We start from the raw sequence: 20,658 nt of genomic DNA on the forward strand, positions 1-20,658 counted from the left end.
CACTCCAGGCTGACGCAGCTTGGAGACATCTCACCTGCAGTTGTAGAGCACAGATTTGATATTTTACAACAAGCACAACAGTCCTCACCCAGGATCAAACCCATTTTACTGTGAGGGAAACAAAGGCACAGGATCATATGGCTTTGTATCTTTTAAAAAAGCTGGGTGAGAACTACCCCTTAATGCTGGGCTGCTGCTCCATCCGCCACCTGCCTGTAAATTTTCTGCTCACCTTTGTCTAACATGCAGAAAGACTGTCAAAAGAGTTACGGGCTTCAGCCCAAGGGTGTTAATAGTTACTATCTTCTTTCTGGGCTTTTATCAGGAACTGCTGTTCTCACAAATCAAACTGTGAGAACATTTGCCAGAGATTTCCCAAGAGCAGACTTAACTCTTCCTGTTATATCAGAATTAGCCTCTTTAGTTGTCTTTATGCTTCTTGGGGTCTGGGGGGGGCCACTATGAAGCCGGGTCCATTCTGTCCCTAGAAGCAGGTGCTCTGCTCTTTTGATTCGATGCCTGCTTCTCCAGTGGATCCTGGCTGGGTTGGAATGTTTCTGTGGCAGTTTGCCAACAGCAAGAAGACTAAGCGTGCCCTGAGAATTTCCAGTTGTAGGCTCTGAACCAAGTCCAGGGAGACTTCTACCAAGGAGAACATTTTGATTATTTCTTTTGATCTAAGTTTCTTCCTCCCCATGTCCATAGATCTAATCTGGGAATTACTTTTGATCTTGAAAGTTTTTGCTTTTTGGACTTATTTAGACCAGGTCTACCTTGTTTATAATGAGTAGGACAACATTTTATTGTAAGTAAGTGTTCATCTATACCCTATACCTTAGGCATGGGACTAAGAAGGGGTTAATGAGAAAAGGATGAAAAGAACCAGGTAGGGTCTCCAGGAAGATAATCCCATGATACATTGCCAAGTATTGAAAAGACAGAGACTAATACTGAGCAGAATAGTGAAGAATAAAAAGCTCTATATTGGCCAGTGTGACCTTTTACAAGGCTTTTAGTCTCTCTTGGCCTCAGTTGCATGGTCTGTAAAGTGACACTAATAATAACTAACTTAGGGGCGCCTGGGTGGCTCAGTCGGTTAAGCATCCAACCCTTGATTTCGGCTCAGGTCATGATCTCATGGTTTGTGAGAGCGAAACCCCTCGTCTGGCTCCATGCTCAGCATGGAGATTCTCTTAAGATTTAGATTCTCTCCCTCCCCCTCTCTCAGCCCCTCCTCTGCTTGCACGTGCACTCATGAGCTCTCTGTCTCAAAAAACCCCAAAGAACAAAAAACAAAAAAAACTAACCCAAGTAAAGGTAAGAGGTTCAACCTGATAAAAATCTGGAATGACTTTCCTTTTCCTTAAATACTTAATACTGACAATGCATCTCATTCATTCAATGATTTACTATTGCTTTATACTCTCATTCATTCATCCATTCCTTCACTCAACAAATACTCACTGAGCACATAGTGTATGAAATTAATGATGCATGATACTATGGGACATAAAAGTGTCTGTCCTCAGGAATTTCCATTTTAATTGTAGAGAGAAGACATACATAGGAAACTATAGTACACCAGGATGCTAAATGCCATCAGAAAGGTGCCAGATGCTGGGGTGCCTGGGTGGCTGAGTTGGTTGAGTGTCCAACTCTTGATTTCAACTCAGGTTACGATCCCAGGGTCGTGGGACTGAGACCGGCATTGGGCTCCTGGCTGACAGCTTGGAAACTGCTTGGGATTCTCCTTTCTCTCTCTCTCTCTCTCTCTCTCTCTCTCTCTCTCTCTCTCTCTTTCTCGCCCTCTTCCTCTGGCCCCCCTACTCGTGTTCTCTTTCACTCTCAAAATAAATAAACAATCTTAAAAAAACAAAACAAAACAAAAAGAAAGGTGCCAGATGCTATGAGAGTTCAGCAAAGGAGAAATGCTTCCAGGAGGGAATTTCAAGGAAGACTCCATGAAGCATAAAGTGGTTGGCCTGAAGAATAAATAAGATGTGGATAAGTAGATGTGGGGAAAAATATTCTGCAGGCATAGCAAAGGCCTGAGCAGAGATCTGGAGAAGGGGATGTAGGGGATGTGCTTGGGAAACTAAATCATCAAGAAAATAATTGGCAACCGTTGAAGCTATTCAACTGGAAAACCAATTGGAAGCCAACTGCCACAGTGTGAGACTGTGAGCACTTGAAATCAAGGGGTGGAGGAGAAGAAGGTATGGGTACTGGCCAAGAAAGTACGACCATGGCGGTGAAGAGGAAGGGATGGGAGTGAAAGAATCTGGGTGTCAGAATCCTGATATTTGCCTTTTTTCTTCAAGGTTGGTGGTCACTTTCCAAGGCCTGCTGCCCCTCCATTTTTATATTTGAATAGCACTGGTTTCAATGCCCAGTCATCTGCTCAGAGGGAGTCAGAGTCTGGCCAGACAGCAATACTGTTTGCATCATGATCTTTATTTGGAGTGATATTTGTATTTTGCTTAAGCATGCCATTTTGCTCCAAAAGTCGATGAGTGAATCAACGACATTTATTCAAAACCCATTGAGGTTTTATGGTTTCTATGTAGTTTCAACAAGAGTTTATTGAGTATCTCTGATGTTTAAGGTGATGTGAAGGGAGGGAGGAAATGATAGCTTGCCTATAGGAGTTTACAAACTCATAGCGGGGGGTGTGGAAAGCTGTTTATGTAGATTAATTATATAAAATGAGATATGTAAAAAGTACCAGGAAATTAGAACAAGTTCAAATGAGGAAGCATCCGGGTCTTACAATCCCTTCCTTAAGGGAAGTTTTAGGAAGGAAGTGGACTTCCTAAAATAAAATAAAATAAAATAAAATAAAATAAAATAATCTATCTGTAAATGCTCAAGGATGGGGAACCAGATTGTGATTTGGAACTAAAGATCTATGCGGCAATAGATTTCGTAAGGGTGAGCTGCTTTCCAGTTGTATCTCCCCGGGCCTTCACACTCCGTTTAGCCAATTCCCACACCAGCTACATTAACTTCTGCAGTCTGTTCTCCTTTGGGTTGAAGCTGGCTCAGTCTCTGGGGAAGGACAGTTGTGGGATGTGCCCGATGAATCAGGGAATGAAGTTGGAGTAAATTATGTGGTCTCCCATTGGTAGGATTTTGACAAGACTGTAGTTTGACAATGAAACTGATATGAACGAAACAAATAGTGCTCTCAGGGCCCTTCATCTGGGCTTTCCATCCTTCAAAATCAGTGTGGTTTGTTCAAAATCCCACCTACTGCTTTTACCAAGACCAAATTTCCACACTCTGAAAATGGATTTCTCTTTGTGGTTTGTTAGGCCACTGTGGTTTCCCCTGCTGGATTCCTTTTTGTGGTTGGAGGTCAAACCCTTTCTTGCCTGCTGCTTCCAGGAATGCGTAGTGTGTGTCCCAGAGTGCTACACGGGGAGGGTTTTATTCTATCTCTCGTGAATGGAATGGCAGTCATCCAGCAGGCCTGGGTGCATGTATAAATAGAGGGACACGTAAGCCTGCATTTAATATCCAGAACATGAACCAGCCTCCATGGTGTGTTAGCCCATCATGTTTTGATGAAAGGCTGCTGACAGCACCACAGACCATGCCATGGGGCCCAGCAAACCACCTAATCCCACTGCTTTATCCCAGGCATAGATGGGGGCGGATTTCCCTGCCAGGAACAATGTCTTTCCAGCTACCAGCAGCTCTGAGTTTCTTTGGCTCTTCCTACTTTTGTCACCCATTACTCATGACCCTTGGTCAGAGAGGCCAGGGTAAACATGGGAAGACCAGGATGTACAGCTAAACCCCAAATCTTTTATTTTATTTTTCTTGAGGTAGAAGATTTCAACTCAGTCACCTATGAATCCCTTGGACAATGGAGCTAATGTCAAAAGGGCCCATTGAGGGGCACCTAGGTGGCTCAGTTGGTTAAGCAACCGACTTCCGCTCAGGTCATGATCTCATGGTTTGTGAGTTTGAGCCCCATGTTGGGCTCTGTGCTGACTGCTCAGAGCCTGGAGCCTGCTTTGGATTCTGTTTCTTCCTCTCTCTCTCTGCCCCTCTCTTGCTTGTGCACACGCTCTCTCGCTCTCAAAATAAACAAACAAACTTAAAAAAAAATAAAAGGGTTCATTGAAAGTTCAGCATTTCAGATCTCCTGCCTGACTTCCTACAATGTGTCACAGCAGACCATCGCTTCCTGATCTATGCAGCATGAAATATGAATTCCTGCCATTCAGATTCTTTACAGTCTGGTTCCAATACTGTTCCCATCTTAGAACTAGCCACATCCTTACTTTAGCTTCTGCTTAATTGGATTGCTTTACTTTCTATTTTCCTAGGCCACTTCTGCCACTATGCCACTACTGTACTGATCTCTCCTAAAATAGCTCCCCTTCTCTCTGACTGTTGAAAGCCTTTCTATCCATTAGGATGAATTTAATTCCAGGACCTCCATGGCCACTCTCATCCACAGGTATCTTTCTCTCTATAGCATGCCTTGTTTTGACTATTTACTTAATGCCTGATTGTATGTATATGTCATAACCTATAGGCTTATATGCTGATTAGAATTGGCAGATTTTAGATTGGAATTCTAGTGTCGCCTGGAATGGAAAGCCCAGGAAGTCAAGGGTCTTGCATTATCTTCTTTGTGACTCCTATAGTATTAAGTAGTATGTCCTATATGTAAGAGGGGCCAGGAAGTACTTATTGATTGAAGGAATAATAATCCACTATTGAAAAAGCAGAGCCTTGGCAGTATTTATTAGTGAATCCAGTGACCTTTCAAGGACATTCTCTGGCTAAGCAGTGCAATATGAGGTAATAATTAAAGTTATTCTCAGGTCCCAAAGGGAGCTCAGAGAATATCACTCCATTGAAGTTCCCTGGAGCCTTCTAGAATGTCAGCTTAACCCAGCTTCCATGTTGGGTTGCTTCCACAGTTTTAGATTTCTTGGGATTCTATGTTATGAACTCAGAAGACCTGATTTTTATGATTGTCATCTCAAAATAGCCTTCATATTCATACTCAGTAAGTACTTGATGATTTGATTAAGCCAGAACAGTGTGTCTAACCTTTTATTAAAGAATTTAGGTTTTGAACAATGCCTTTGAAACTCCATGAGTACCTGAAACATATAATCAGTGGTCACAAAACTTTTTCTTTAAATAGTGGCTTTGGCTTTTGTAAACCTCTAAATATAATTGTTATTTTATTTTTATTTTTTTCACTTTTATAAAACTCGATAAAAAATAGTATTTCAAACTGTACAGTCACCAGAAGTACACAGTTACCAAAAATGCACACATTTCACTTGGTATCTCCTAAATATAATTTTTAGATAAATATGATTAATAAAATGAAGACTCAAATATCATGATATTTTAGCACAAAAGGAGGAATACAAAAAATCAGGGGGAAAAAATCAGTGATTTTTGCATGTAGCTTATAGAGGGGCTTTGAAGTTCTTTCAAAAGAGAACTTTAAGAAATGTGTTAAATTATAGAATCATTACTGTAATAACAAAAGCTTCCGCTTAGTGAGCATTTGTTGTGAGTCATTAAGTATTGGATACTCAAAATCTCATTTAATCCTAAAAGCAACTCTGTGAAGAGGGATTTTATAAGCTACATCTTAGGGTCATGGAGGTTAGAGGCATGTACCTAGAGGTTACAATAGTTAGCCTGGATTTAAACACAGATTTGTTAGACTCCAAAGCCCATGTGTCACTATCATGACCACCTTGGTGGACAAACACTTGATTGGACGTGTTCAATTGTGTATGTTTTTAAATTTTTTTTAAAAAAGTTTACTTATTTATTTTGAGAGAGACAGAGACAGCATGAGTGGTGGAAAGAGCAGAGAGAGAGGGAGACAGAATTCCAAGCAGGTTCTGCACTGCCAGCACAGAGCCAAATGTGCGGCTTGAACCTCTAAAACCACAAGATCATGACCTGAGCTAACACCAGAGTTAGATGCTTAAGTGACTGAGACAGCCAGGTACTGTGCCCTGCTCCACCCTGCCTTTTATGACAAGTTCCTAACAGATGGCTGTAAAGTGTCTGCTCCCCTCCCCCAATTCACAGTTGCTCAAAAATTGGGGCGCTTGGGTGGCTCAGTCGATTGGGTGTCAGACTTCTGCTCAGGCCATGATCTTGCGGTTCGTGGGTTTGAGCCCCACGTTGGGCTCTGTGCTGACCGCTCAGAGCATGGCGCCTGCTTCAGATTCTGTGTCTCCCTCTCTCTGCCCCTCCCCTGCTCACTCTGTCTTTCTGTCTCTCTCAAAAAATAAAAGCTTTTAAAAAAGTTTAAAAAGTAATTGTTCTCAGTGCTCTATTGTTACATGTAGAAAGAAGACAGGGTCTTTAAACTGAAGGAATTGAAAATCCTGAGCAGCTTCTAGATGAGCCACCTTGAAAGTGACAAATGAGAGTTCTTATTAGTTAGGATCTGGAGGAATATGTCACTTGCCTGTCATCATGGTACTGCCTTTCTTCTGTCTTTGGAGTGACTGTATTTGCTCCTAATCCTCTTAGTTATGGATTTAATTTAACAGAACAATGTATTGAGAACCTCTCATGTGGAAGCTGCTAGGACAAACCCTTGGCAGGAGCAATGAGGGTCGGGGGTGGGGGGCATGGAGTGACATGGTGGAGGTGGGAATTTGAGGGAGGATGCAAAAATGAATATGTGATCTTGATCTCAACTTATAAATTGTAGAGAAGACTGGACAGTAAGACTATATGTAAGTATGGTAATGGTGGGGGTGGAGGGAGGTATAGACACAGTCCTTTGGGAACATAGGGGAGACAGCAGGTTATTTTGTCTGGGAGAGCTGGAGAAGCTGGAGAAGCTGGAGAAGCTTTCATGGAGGATGGGATATTTGAGCTCCCTCTTGGAGGATGGGCAGGTCCCTGACCAAGGAAGGACGGAATAGCAGCAGGAAAAACATGAACTAAGAGTGGCTTAATAGCTAAGGTGAGAGTGAGGTGTGTGTACAGGTGTTGGGGCAGGCAGGAGCAGGGGTGGGGATTGTGGCAGGAGAGGTAAGGACACTTGAATATCCTCTTACAGAGTTTAGATTTTATACGGGCAATGGGAGTCACTGAAGCCTTTAAAATTTTTTTTAATATTTTATTTATTTTTTCTTGAGAGAGACAGTAAGGAGGGGAGGGGCAGAGAGAGAGAAGGACAGAGGACCTGAAGCGGGCTCTGTGCTGACAGGCTGACAGCAGCAAGTCCAATGTGGGGGCTTGAACTCATGAAACACGAGATCATGACCTGAGCTGAAGTCAGACACTCAACCGACTGAGCCAGCCAGGTGCCCTAGTCACTGAAGACTTTCGAGTCGGGGTGTAGCATCTTTCCAAATTTCCATTTTCCAGAGATGGTTCTTTTTATACGTACAGTTATTGGATGGTGTTGGCTCTACTATGTGGTTCGAGTTGTACTTTTTCCTTTTCAGGGGAGCCCTCTCAAGGAAAAGAAACTTACTGTGTTTTTCTCCTCTTTTGCCAGGGTTTAGTTTATTTTCTATTTACCATTTCCCCTCTCTTTCTTCTGATGCTTTTGGCAAGGCAAGGGTTAGACCATTAGTTCTTCCTACTGGCATCTGAGTCAGGTATTTGACTCATATTTCCACATGACTATTCTTTTTGGTGAGTGAGATGGGTCATCACTGTCTATGGGTTGAAAGCTCAAGAAAGTTTAGGAATAAAAAACTTGTGGAAAAAGGCACGTAGTCAAAGAGGTGGGACATGCATCAAAGCACAGGACAGCACATTGTGGATTGAGAGAGATCTCAAAATAGAAGGTGCTTCTCTTGGGATTCACACCACAGGCCTTGGCAGGCAGCCCACCCTTATCACCATTAATTTTTAGAGTTTGGAATTGGGCACTAGAGTCTGGTGTTAAGCTGTTAACCTCTAGCATCAAGGCCACAGTTGCTGGGAAGAATTCCTCTTTCAAGCTGTGGCCTCATCAGAGTTCTTCATCTGGACACACCACAAAGGGCGAATGTTCCTAAATCCATTCCCATGATTCTGGGATGCTATATATACTCAGGCACCTTCCACTCTTTTACTCCAGACCTGCACACCCAGAGCAGAGCCTTCTTGCACTGGATCATGGTGCTGAAGTTGCAGTGTGTGTGAGTGTGTACAAGTGTGTGTGTACAAGTGTGTGTGTGTGTGTGCACAGCAGTATGCAGCTCTCTGTATGCATAGGACAAGAACCATTTTCCAGGCCTTTTGTTTTCTATTTCCAGAGAGAATGAAACCTGAAACAATGTGCATAGTCTGAGGAAATTAGGGACATTTCTAGAACCTGGCTTTTTACAGAAGAAATCTGCTCCAGATCTAGAGACACGTTTTGGCTTTCAGATTCGAGAGTTGTTTAGATTTTGCCCAGTTTTCCTTGCTTTGTGCTGTGAAGTTACACCCAAGCCATCAGCAGAGGGCTCCCTCAACCTTAGGAGCTGGTATTGATGCTTGGAAGGCTAAGCGACGTAAATGAGAGAAGAAATGCAGATCTGACTGTGAGTTTAAAATCCAATGCCCCAAAGTGCTTTTGTAGAGAAGAAACCCTAACCCATCCTGAAAACAGACCACTTCAGCAAGAAAGTATTTGCTAGCGTTTACACGAAATGACACTGTTTAAATTCCTGGATCAAGGTCAGCATAATGTTTATGCTCAGAGTAACACGTAGCTAAGTTATCCTTCAGAGAACCTGAGAAGCAGAGCAACTCCCTGACCAATGGTTTAATTGTTTCTGGACTGGTGGCTCAACGGTTCCTAAATATTGAATCACAGCACCATCAATCACCATGGGTCCCTGGTCTGAACCAAAGCTCTGCAGATGCCAAATCCCTGTGTGGCATTTGCCCAGATCCATGTTGGCTAGACATTAAGGGTGCCTGATTGATAAAGCACAATGTGAAGGTATAGTGGTCCCAATCTGTTGGGGCAGCTGGAACTGGCTAACTGCTCTAAATTAAAGTTGGGCAAGTTGCATGGTAAAAATGGGATCAGGAAAAGGAAACAGGACCCTGCTGAAACAACATCCATCTAAAGTTAGTATCTCTTGAGACTGTTCTGATTTTCCACCATGAAGACAGAGCAGCCTAGGATCCAATGCCAGGTATTAGAATCCTTGCTTGGAATTTGCTAGACAACCTCTGTCCTGGTTTTATTAACTGACTCTTTTCCCTCAGCTCTAGGGAAATAATCACATTCCTTTATCATAACTTCATCTGAGATGTGTTACAGTGAATGTTACTACATTCACTGTATTGTGTTGGACACTGAATGTGTTGGACATCAGGTATGCTTGGGAATTACAGTGGAACGCCCTAGATTCCTTGACCACATTTGGGAGGTATCTTGGTCTTTTATTTGGGGGCAGTGGGGACATACGTGGTTAGTAGGTGAGGTTTTCTGCCTTTTCAAATTCCAGGGAAGCAAAGGCAGCATACTGTGAGCAACATCGGCCTCCCACCTGCCTTATATAGAAACGTATTGACCACAGTGAGCGACAAGGGCAAATGGCCACCAGGCAGGCTACAGCACTGAGCGCTGAGTGGGCTTGAGGGAGAGTGGGGTTTGTGAGGTCATGGTTTAAACAGTCATGATCTGGAGACTTTTCCAAGAAGAAGCATGTGTCTTCCTTGTGATAGAAAAGCAAATGCATACGAGGAGAAACCGTTGGGAAGCCACTCCAGGCTACTGCAGTGGGAAACTCAAGAGTTTCTGTTTGTACTGGCTTCCTTCATTCAGATGGTTCCCATCAGCTACATTCAGATTGATTCCATTTGCAAAGCTCTCCTGGCAGTCTTGGTGGAGGAGGCTCGGTGGCAGCATCTCTGGCATTTTCTGAGCCTGCCCAGGCCTTGCTCCTCTTGTGTTGTTTCTTGGCTCTTGGGCTCCTAAGCAGAAACTGGCTAAGCAACCGCTGCTGCTGAACAAAATCAAATGTAAAACAGAACATTGGAACACCAAACGAAGAGACTTTTCTAAATGCGGGGGGCGGGAATGCAGTGAAGAACAGTGAGGGATCAGGAAAGGGAGGGGCTTCCTTAGAAGCAGACTGAATCATGCTCTGGTGAGGGTTTGTCATTGACCTATCTTGTCAGCATCCTTGATAACTGTGCCAGATCAAAGGTTACATCTTTTTTACTCTTCAGTCTCACTAATGGATGCAATATAAAAGATTTGGGTCCTATTCAGGACCATTCTCTCATTTTCTGGCCCTTACGAGAGTTTGTGACCCATGACACCCTGACACCACTTATTTTTTCCCCTAATCCTTCAACTTAGCCTCATTGCCTCTTATCACCTTCCTTCTGGACATCCATTCTCCCAGCTCCACTGTTTTACATGTGACCCATCTATTATTCCTCCACTCGATGCTAACTGTTCTGGTACTGTGAGTGAGGATGCTTCTCGTCCCGTTCCTTACACCACCACAGCAGGGAGAGGACACCCAGTGGGAGACATTTCCAATCCTTCTCTTCCCACTGCTGAGACTGGGCAAAAGGGTGCTGCTGTCCATAGACCGTGTCTGTCCTGCCCGGAGACTGATGGCAAGTGTTCTGTTGTTTCTATCCTTCCCAGCACTGTCTGGATTTGATTCTCCCCCCTCCACCCCATGTAGGTCATGGAGTCTGAACTTAGGGTGGGGACCTAAGTATTAGAAAATGGGGAGCCCATTGACTCTTGGTCCAAGAGTTATCTAGTCCAATAATGCTGATGTACACACACGCACATGCACACACACATACATGCACACACAATGCAGGCTCATTGTCACACAGTTCAAAATTCAAAAGGCACAAAAGGGCAGAGAGTGAAGTCTTCCAGCATTCCTGTTCTCCCAGCTTCTTAGTCCCCCCTGTAGAGTTAACCAGTGTTTGCAGTGTCTTATATGTCCTTCCAGACATACTTTATAAGTACATTAGCAAATAATACATACAAACGTATGGACATACACCTTGTGGTTTTTTCATCTTTTTAAATGGCTGCAGAGTATTTCATTGAATGAATTTCCACAATTAATGAGTCCCATCTGGATGGGCATCTGGTAGTTTCCAGTCTTTTGCTACTATAAAAACATAAAATTGATGTTTAGTCCTCAAATCTTATGTTTATTTCCCAAAAGCTCAGTACTCAGGGGGGAGAGGAGTGTGGTCTGCACTTTACATGGCACGGTATTTAAAGTCCTGGACCACTGAGTCAAACATGTCCAGGCTTGCACTTTTGTTCTAATTCTCTCCAATGTGCCATCATGCAGAGAATTATGCTGTGAGTTCTGGTGTTCAATAAATTAGTTAAGTTTATTCTTTTCTTTCTCCTCTCTGCCTACATCCTCCTCCAACCCAAGGGTTTGTTTGTAACCAGAGTGCCTTTCCAGCAAGTGGTGCCCCCAAGCTCCTAATACTTAAAGCACTGAATTCCCTCCATTTCTGTAGAATGTGATAATTGGCAAAACACCTTCATATAACATTCTTTCCTTTGATTCTTATGCAAATTTTCTAAGGACATTTTCTAGATGAAGAAACTGAGGCTCAGAAGGACTATGTGGCTTGCCCATGGTCACCTAATTGATGAGTGACAGGCACAAAACTTGAAGCCAGATCATCTAATATCAGCCTACTTCTCTCTAATACACACATGAACCCTTTTGCCATATATGTGACATCAGAATCAGTGGGCAGTTTGGAATATGATGGGAGACTGGAGTTCTAGCAAATTCACCCCCAAATTTCATTTCCATCAGCAGATATATTGAGACTATTCAGACAAGAGGAATTATGGACTAATTTACCGGCATCGATAGAATATCCACTGAGGTAGTTCACAACATGATGAAGGCATTGCCAGTTGTCCAGGGAGTAAGAGGAAGTATGGTGGGAGAAGTACCAGGGCTGGAAACCTTTGATCTTGAAGTACAGGTTTAATGTGGAAGTCAGGGCATGGGCTTGCAAGAGAGGGGACAGGAAGAGAGGCAAAGAATGCATGCAGATCAAGTGTCTGCTGTGCTATGCTCACCCATTAATCACTCACCAAACTTGGGAAGGATCCATGCAGAGGTATGACAAGGGTGCCCTCGTTTTCTCAGTGAGTGACAGTGTGGGGTGATGGTGGTGCTGGAGTGGTGGGACTATCTCTACTCCACCCAACAGGTAGGGGGAGTTCCCCAGGGCGGCAAGGGGCTGTGTAACTGGTGACACCTAGTGAGGAGTGGTAGACACCAAACTTGTCACAACATCCTCCCTCCAGGAAGGAACGACTCAGGTCAAGCTCATATATATGGCTCTTTCCTCTCTTGGATACATTTTTTTCCAGCTCCTAGGAGCTCAGGCTTCTGGCAGTTTTATTGCATCTGGTTGCTAGGCATCTTCAGATGTGCCACCTCTGCTGCGGTGGCTGAACAAGGTCCAGTGCCACTGCCCCAAGGAAGCAGGGATGTGGAAGAAGACAGGAGCACTGGACACACTCCTGAAGGGGAAAGGGGAGCTTTCCAGGGGCCACCATTGAGAGAGACACAGGACAGAGAGGTAGGGGCTGGGTTATTACAGGCTCAGATGCTATGCCAAGGGCTTAGGAAATTATTCTAGAGGCAGAGGGAATCATGAAGGAACTTTGGGGAAAGGAATAACAAGATTAAGTATGCATTTGAGAGACACCACTCCATCAGCAATTCACTCATTTGTTCCCTGAACACTGAGAGCACACACTATGGATCCCACCCCCGAATTCATATGTTGTAGCCCTAACCTCCAGTGTGATGGTATTTGGAGATGGGGCCTTTAGGAGGAAGTAGGTTTAGATGAAGTCACAAAGGTAGGGCCTTCATGATATTTCTGTCCATATGGGAAGAGACTCCAGAGAGCTTGTGTTCTCACTCTCTCCCCAGAATTGTGTACAAAGGTGGCCATCTACAAGCCAGGTAGTAGGTCCCCACCAGGAACAGATCAGGCTGGCACCCTGGTCTCTCCAGAAACATCTGTTGTTTAAGCCACCCTGTCCATGGTACTTCATTAGGGCAGCCCGAGCCAATGGAGACAGCACACAACCAGGTGGCTGGCACTATCTTGGCTCTGGATATCCAGCAGTGAACCAAGAGTCCTCATCCTCATGGAGGTTGCAGTCTAGTTGGGGAGGAGAGGGAGGCATGGCATGAACAATGCACATAAGACATTTGCAATTACTTTTATGAAAGAGAGTTATGGGGCCTTATTTAGACTGGGGAAAATGGGGGAGGACTTCCTGAGGACATGACTTTCAACCTGGGACCCTGAGGATGAGTTGAAGAGAGTCAGGAATGGGCAGAGGAAAGAACATCCCAGGCTTGGGAAGGGCATGTGTAAAGCCCTTGGATGAGAAAGGGCTTGGTGAGTAACTGACAAGACACAAATGTCACCAGAGGAGAAGAGTCACGTAAAATAAGACTGGGAGCTGTTATGGGATAGTACACTTAGGAACTTGGTGGTCTTGTTAAGAGTTTTAGATTTAGGGGCACCTGAGTGGCTCAGTTGGTTAAACATCAGACTCTGGCTCAGGTCATAATCTCACAGTTCATGAGTGTGAGCCCACTTCAGGTGAGCCCCACTTCTCTTTCTCTCCTCTCTCTCTCCCTCTTTGACCCTCGTGGGATTCTCTCTCTCTCTCTCAAAAACCAAAAAGAGTTTTAGATTTATATTCTTAGTGCATTGATGAGCCATTATAAGGTTTAAATGAAATGAAGTGATCCAATTTTCATATTTAAAAGATGACTCTGAATAATATGAGCATCAGATTGGAGGGATGTCAAACAGAATGAGAGAGGCCTATTCTGAGGGATGTTGTAGCCATCCTAGGGGTATGATGACCCTGAGCAGCAGTGGGAGTAGAGGGGAGTGGTTGCATTTGGGGGCCAGTGGATAGGATGGGTGGGAAGAAGGAGAAACAGAGGATAGGTCATAGTCACAGCAGCTGGGAGGAAGAGGGTGAGTTTGAGGACACTGAGTCTGGTGGAAGTTGGAAACACATGGGCCTGTGTTTCAGGAGCCAGCTCCAGCCAGAAAGCAGTGACTACAGCAGAACTACCAATGCTGTCCTTAGACAGTCCTGATTGCACGGTGGGCCCTTGGCTGGTGTCTGAGAACTTGGCTCTCAGAGTGTCCCAGTCAACAGTTGACTGATAAGGCCAGTTCCCTGTGGCTAGACTGTGCAGACAACATGATTTATGCTGAACACCTACTTTCCTTCTGGAAGTCTGGAATTTTTGTACATGCTAGGCATAGGTAGCTTAGTAGACTGACCACCAATTAAAACATTGGGCACTGAGTCTCTCACGGGCTTCCCCAAGCAGAAACATCACACACATGTTTTAGAGAAAGACTATGCTTTGTGTATCCCCTCATGGAGGAAGAGAGCACAAAGAAGCCTCATGTGGATTCTTCCAGACTCTGTGTCTTTGTCCCTTATAATTCAGCAGTGTCTCTGCAAGAAATCTCAGCCATGAGAACAGCCACAAGCTAAGTCCTGTGAGTTCTTCGGTGTGTTTCCAAATGTGGGGTGGTCTTGGGGACCCCTGACACAGCCTCGGGATTTAAATTTGGAAGTGATCAGCATGTGGAAAAAACTGAAACAATGGGAGCATATGAGATCACCCAGGAAGACTGAAAACTGAGTAGAACCCTGAGGATCTCCACAACTATGAAGGAGGGCCAGAACTCAGGCAGTAGGAGAGAGGAATGTCTGCTGAATTTAACACAAGGTCATTGAAAACCTTGGCAAGTCAGTCCCTGTGGGCAGTTGTGGAGAGAGTTGGATTATTAGGGGATGAGGGGGAGAGCAATTCTCCCAAGCTTGACTATAGAAGGAGCAGAGAGGAACGTGGGGGGTGATGTAAATGTATTGAGGTAGGAAAGAACTTGATCATTTGTTTCTTCATTTATAAGGTGCTTGCTTTATGTAAGCCAACACAACACTGCTGTGGGTCCAGCAGAGAAAACAGGAAGGACTCCCAGTGTGCTGCATATTTGAAATGTGAACTGCACAATGCCATGAAGGTGTTTAACCCAGCGTGGGGGCTTCTTTGAGGAAGTGACCTTGACTCTGGAGCTTGAAGAATAAGTAGGAGTTTGTTGAAGTGAGGAGAAGAGAAAAGGGAAAAAGGACTTTTCAGGACAAGGGAATAATGCAGATGGATGTCCAGAGGGAATGAAGAGTGCACACTGAGTGAGGGGAGTGTGAAGAGATAGGGCTGCAACATGGCAGCAGCAAGATGAGGCAGTGCCTTCAGACTCTCATGGAAAGGAAGCAGCAGAGAGGTAGAAGCTAAATCTACAGGAGAGGGCTTGAAAAGATGGAGGGCTGTGGTTTCCAGAAAGAATTAATTCTGATAGTAGGGAAATACCTCGTCATGTAACAGAAACAGGAAGAAAGGATGAGTTTTAAAAGAACAGGTATAGCCATAGGTAAGGCCTTAGGATTGGTGGCAAGAAATTGAGCATTCTTATATGATGGCTTTCATTTTTTTTTGTAGGGTATGTTTTTCTCCCCTCCCACCCATCCCCTTTCTTGAGATCTAGCATATTTTGAGGCTGAGGAAACAGAAGGGGCCTTTGGTAAATAACTCCAGGTGGAGAAGAGGGGGACATTCTTTCAGCATTACAGCACATCAGAGATAGGCTAGCAGGAGGCCAAAGTTAGTGTGGTGGAGTCTATTGTCTTTAAGATATATTACCCTTGGACCTATCCCTGTGAGGGCTTTTTCCTTCTTCACCTCCTCCACCCTTGAGATCTGAAGCTCCATGTAGTGGTGACTCTACATGGAATGGAATGGCTGATAAATCCCGCCAGGGGCCAAGCCCAAGAAAAGGCATTTCTCTGGGTAGAAAAGGCACCTACTCTGTGGAGAACAGAGGGGTCAACAAGGATGATGGGATGGGGAAATTGAGCCATATGTGAGTCCTGGATGTCTAGACTTGATATGCCATGACCTTTGGAAGAGTTGAGAGATTAATTTAATAAGGTAGAGAGATTATCTTCTGTATCTTCACCTTCCTATAGACTTGACAGCAATTGGAATATAGCTTCTGAATCCAAAATAAGGTAGAATTCTAATGTTCCTTTAGATTCATGTCTGTACCTTGACCTGTTAATTGTGAGACTGTCCTCTCTCTCCCTTCTATCATGGGAGATGCAGTTTTGGGTACCACTTGGTAGTAGGAGGCAAGGTCATATACTCATAGTAAGGGGAAATGTGGTAGGATCATGAGTTTTAGGACAGTGGAGAGAGTGTACAAGAAGCCTGCTTAGGTTGCTGGTCAGAATTTCCACTGGGGCCCCAAACTCTTTAGTGGTACCTGTGTGATTTCCCTCAGTGTTGTGGAGCCTGGTTGTTAACATGATGATGATGGGCATGAAGCAGACAGTTGAGGGGTTCTGGAGTGAGGCTCTGCTTGTTGAGCTCCATGGAATGTCAATGGGACAAGGAAGTTGGGGCTGTTAGGCAAGACTGAAGTGGAGGTGAGGGAACATGGAATCTAAAGCAGCACAAGGAAAGACAAAGTGGAGACAAAGGAGAAATAAAGACACAGGAATGTGTATATAAGGAGGTAGTCAAAGATCTGGGGGTCCCTTGAATAAATTTAATGGGAGCTGGTGAGAAATCTGGAAGGATAGGAAATTGTGGTCGGTAGTAGGATATTTAAGTTTATGACTTCAGAGATGGAGAAGTTCTGAGTAATAAGCAAGTTCAGGATGTGGCCTTGGGAGGGCCCACATTGACCCTTGTCATCACTGGACCCTCTCCCTGATCCCATGTTCACATGGCTTTTCTCCTTCCTTTCAGCCTCTGATGTGCCTCCTACCTCAGCCTACCCCTTTCCCACTTTCTGGTCCAGCAAGAGGAACTCACAGCATCTTTTCTTCCGGAGAAATTCATTCCACATGTGTCTGATTCATTTGCGTTTACTGAAACTCAAAATCTCCAGTGTCCAAAAACTCTTTCAACTGTTTTTTTCCCCTGCCCTTTCTTAGAAACAGGAAGTTGTGTTTGGCTGAGGACAAAGTCTTCCAGTGCCCCTGGGACTTACAAGATGTTTGGGAATGAGGAACGGTGAGGTCTGGGGAAGGCTTCTTTATTCTCTCCTTTCCTGGGGCAAGGGTGTATCTGTCCGTGGTAGCCTGGGCAGCTCATGGGGATGGAAGACTAGCCATAACTTTCCTGTCTCTTCCCACTGAGCCCAAGACCTGAGGGAAAGCATGTTCTAAAAGAGACAGATGGCTTTGAATGCTCCTATATTTCTCTCTCCCTGCACTGGCATCTACTGTTCAGAATATACTTGGATGTTGGTTCTCACCTTTCTCTTCCCAACACTTGGACAGTGTCTTGGAGGAGCTTTTCAATCTAGTTTTTGAGGGGTGTGGGCTGGCTGGCACTCAATTTTACGTGAGAAAGGCCAACTGTATCTTCAGTGGGATCTCAGAGAAACTCTCCATCTGAAGAAGAATGAACCAGACTGTGAAGGGGCACGTCTATTGTGATAAGTCTGCCCAGGTTGTTGGCAAGTGTTAGCCTAGAAAGCAGACAGGTGCCTGGGAAAGGCTGATGGAGTGCCAGTGAGGCAAGGAAAGCATGGAGGTCACAACACCAGCACTCTGCTCACTCAGCGCTCCAAAATTTAGCTCCCCTGAAGCGTGTTATTTTGTGCCATCTAGAATTTTTTCAGATGTAAGGCAAATATGCCCACAATATATCACTTGAGTGATTATTGAGTGAACCAGCAAAAATGTCAGCTTAGGTGAGTGACTTCTGTCTCTCACAGTCCATAGGCAGCTTTCTTGAAGGACCACAGGAAAACATGCTGTGCCAGAAGGCAGCTTCTCATAGACATACTGTCCTGCAGCCAAGGGCCACTAAACGAGAGCGAACCCATTTGTATTTCTCAAGGGCAGGAGTATAGCTGTGTCCCTCTCTTCCTCTGTCTCCTGACTGAACTGCACCCATGGGCAGTGCCTTGGGGTGCAGCATGCTGGATGGATACACTTCCCTTTACTTAGGGCATCCCCTCCCACTCTACACAGAGCAGAATCAGGGCAGAGAATGACAGGTGTCAGGGGCAGTAGCTTAATCTTGCCTAAGATGTTGTCTTCCTCGTCTTCCTTCCTCATGCTTATCCCACCTCATGTTTCGTTTTGGCTGCATGTTCAGTAATCTGGCTTCGATGGACTGAAGAGGCACAAGGAAGTGATAAGGCTGTGGTAGCTGAAATCTGGAAACCTGAGGGTGATACTACATTTGATTCTCTTTGGTAGATTCTGTATTTCTTTCACTCTTACAAACAACTCCTTATTTCCAACAGTGAAAGGGACACGGCTGCTTACTGGAGGGGCTTGGTGATCTGAGGCAGAGCATGTAGAGAGCAGAGATTGCTGTGGGCTCACAAGCCTCTTTTCCTACGACCAGGGGAGACTCAGACCCTGGGAGTCCTGGGCTATGTGTGAAAGCATATCGCCTTACCACTTTACAGTCTCAAGAATGCAGCGGTGACAAAGCCTCTCTCTTTAATTGCCCTGGACCAGAAGTTGAAAATATCAAGACCAAGCAAAAGCCAACATATGCTTAAAAACTTTCCTATTGTTCATGTCTTTTTTTTTTTTTTTTTGGTTGTCGGTGGGGAGGCCTGGAAAAAATGAAGAAGGATCCAGAGGAAAGCAAGAAGAACTATATGTTTGGATGCTTGGAAAGAGGAATAGTCCTTATTAAAAGGACTTATTAAAACCAGGGCCCACTGGTTAAAAACCCCAAACACAAAGAACCTAGTGAACATATCAGAGGGACAAGATGTGGGGTTAGTGGGAAGATGGTCCCATTGTCCCTGGACAATGTTCCTGGGAGGGGGATGGTTTGCTAAAGTGGGCTGGGGAACAATAATGTTGCATAGTTTTATAAATTCACAAATCCCTCTGGTCAGCTACAGGGGCATAAAGTGCAGAGAATAAACCCCAGGCAAGGATTCACTTACATTAAAGATGAAAGAAATGAACTTTGATGCTAATGTACCACCTCTGAAATATTTCTGGCACGTGTTCAGAGGATCCAGATGAATGACCAAGCTACCTGCCGCGTCAGGGCCTTAGGGACTTTAGCAAACACTAGTACCAGTTTCCATCAGGAGCACTAGCAGGAAAACGCAAACTCTCGGCAGAGGAAATGTAGTCTTCCCTTCTCGGGGCTCCAAGGGTGGTTGAGGTTGGCCAGGGGAAATAATGGTGTGGTCTCTCACTGCAGATCTATTTTCTGAGTCCCTGCACTGCAGCTGTTGAGTTTCCAGACACAAACAAGTATGTATTCTGTGAGCCTGGCCGAGCCCACACAGCAAGGAAGAGCCAAGCTGGATTCCATTCTGCTTTGCACATCGGCAGCTCTGCTGCCAGCTGAACTCCAGGGCAAATGCAGTCCCTGCTGCGTAGGGTTGGCACAGCTGGACTGCTCTGGGCAGCGCATGGGGGACACACTTGGCTTTGCTTATTCTAGGGAGGGTGAGAAATGGAAGGAGATGAGGAGTTGCAGAAACATACATCAGTCTCAACAAAACTGGTGCATGGCAAGGAAGAATCTGGTTTTACTAGCCGTCATCGACATGCCTGTGTGTGTGCTTGTTTATGTTTAGGTAAGCCTGGCCTCCCCCTCACTAGAGTCAGCAGATAGGGAGAAAGTGGTCAACTCCATGTGGAGCTGTGCACCACATGGAGCTGACCAGCAGCGACCTGCTGAGGGCACTGTAGGGGCCAGAATCCAATTTATTTTGTTTCCTGCTCCCAGGGCGAGTCCTCCCAGAGGGCACTGTTTCCTCACTCACACCAGGGCTCCCTATAGCATCCTCTCTGCCCATGTCACTAGTTATTTGAGTGAGTCTTGAGAGAAAGCAAAAGGGAGGGACAAAGGGGTCAAAGTGATGAAAAATGGAAGATGCGAATTTATATGTGTTCCTTCTTTTCACTAGAATGTCACTTCTTGATGTTGTCTGTTTCATTGTACCCATTTATGAGCAAGGACTGAGTTCCCTCTACACTAGACCATATGGAAGACTGAACCAGGAAGAGGTGAGCAGATACAGAGTGGAAGGTGGGATTCTGGGGCTCTCAGGTAGGGTTTAGGTAGCAGGTGGGGGATGCAGTTCCGTGTAGAAAGGGCTGATTGGGACCATTGCAAGTTGTTGGGGCCAGGAGAGTGGTGAGGTGGAGATAAAGTCTGATGTGGAGAGAAGGCACTGAGGTCGTTGGGATGACAGTGCTTAGATATGGGTTCAGCTTTCCTCAGGTCCGCAGAGAATCTGGTATCTCTGGCTGGTCAGTATATCAAAGGGAGGCTGTGTATGTTTGCAGAATGGAATGGGGTAGTCTTTCTCAAGAATAATGAACCCAGAGGCATCTCACAGCCACTGTTACCTCAGAGTTGGGTATTTCCACCAGAGCAGTGGTTCTCAAACCAGCAGTCTCCACATCACCTGGGAACTTGCTGGAAATGCAGATTTTCAGGTTCCCTCTCTAACCTAGTGAATCAGTAACACTTGGGGTAGGGCCCAGCAATCTGTATTTTAAGAATCCCTCTGGATGCCTGCTCAAATTTGAGAATGACTGGTCTAGATTATGATGAAGAGTTGCCT

General features: G+C 44.9%; 1 long non-coding RNA gene across 4 annotated transcripts in view; it reads left to right on the top strand.

Annotated features, from left to right (window-relative positions):
* Window positions 1-20,658, top strand: part of LOC122200305 — a 73,452-nt gene that overhangs the window by 35,161 nt on the left and 17,633 nt on the right. For 3 of the 4 annotated variants that reach the window (XR_006193786.1, XR_006193785.1, XR_006193788.1), the window contains 2 exons: window positions 19,527-19,662; window positions 19,996-20,095. This is a non-coding gene — a long non-coding RNA (uncharacterized LOC122200305). Of the gene's footprint in view, window positions 1-4,884; window positions 5,030-19,526; window positions 19,663-19,995; window positions 20,096-20,658 lie in introns of those variants that run through there. The other variant, XR_006193787.1, reaches the window with a different exon arrangement.

This window comes from Panthera leo, chromosome D1, assembly GCF_018350215.1.
Source record: "Panthera leo isolate Ple1 chromosome D1, P.leo_Ple1_pat1.1, whole genome shotgun sequence".
Taxonomy (NCBI): Eukaryota; Metazoa; Chordata; class Mammalia; order Carnivora; family Felidae; genus Panthera; species Panthera leo.